Source organism: Penaeus monodon, chromosome 27 (assembly GCF_015228065.2).
Source record: "Penaeus monodon isolate SGIC_2016 chromosome 27, NSTDA_Pmon_1, whole genome shotgun sequence".
NCBI classification, from domain to species: Eukaryota; Metazoa; Arthropoda; class Malacostraca; order Decapoda; family Penaeidae; genus Penaeus; species Penaeus monodon.
Window position 1 is genome coordinate 26758152 of NC_051412.1, and position 934 is coordinate 26759085.

Here is a 934-nt window from a genome sequence, read left to right on the forward strand (position 1 = left end):
GGACAGTGCTATGAATCTGTTTACATGACAAGACTAGAGAAGACTATTCCAGCGCGGTGCATCCATGGACACCTATGGGAACCAGCTGGAAGCGGTTGGTTGAAGAGTTCGAAGTTATCCCGTCTTCGGTCCTTTTAGACGTACCCCTTTGGCCCATCAAAGGCTGCTCTTCTGGTTCTCCCTATGGTTCTTCCAATCATTTCACTGGTGCCCCTTTGGCCCCTCCGATGAGCTCTTTGGCTCTGCGTGTAACCCCTTTCAATGGCAGTCCTGGGACCCACTTAATGGCATCCGTCCACCCTCTCAAATATGCCCTTCCGACCTGTCCAAAAGGTGCCCCTTCGATCCTTCTAATTAATGACTCTTCATCTCTTCCATTGGTGCCCTAAGCCCTTCTAAAGTTTCTCCTTCGGTCATTCCTTCCCTTTGTCCTTTAACTCTTCCAAATGTCAGCTATTCCAAAGGCGCCTCTTTGGCCTTTCGAAGTAACTCCTTTCTAACCCTCCAGTAGAGATCGCATTGTTTCTATTAGATGCCCCCTCCCCCACAAAAAAGGCGACAAAGAGAGTCTGTCATAAATATACTTATAAAATAAGTAATGAAACGATGATAATTATAAAAAAATAACAATGACAAAACTGTATGAAGGAAGATATGCCACAGAAATGGATATGTGGACTGTATACACGAAATTGCAGCGGGCTTACATATTTAGAAAGAATCCAAAGAAAACTAATATAAAAAGGTCTCAGGCTTACAGAAAAAAGTCCCAGAAATACTTACATGACCTGTTGTGGTAAAGATATAATTATAATGATATAAGTAAGTGTATTCTGATGGATCAAATCTGATCTTCACTAATATCACACATTTTTCCCTTAAACATGAAATGATTTTTATACACGATTCTTCTGTATTTCTGGTGCCATCTGTT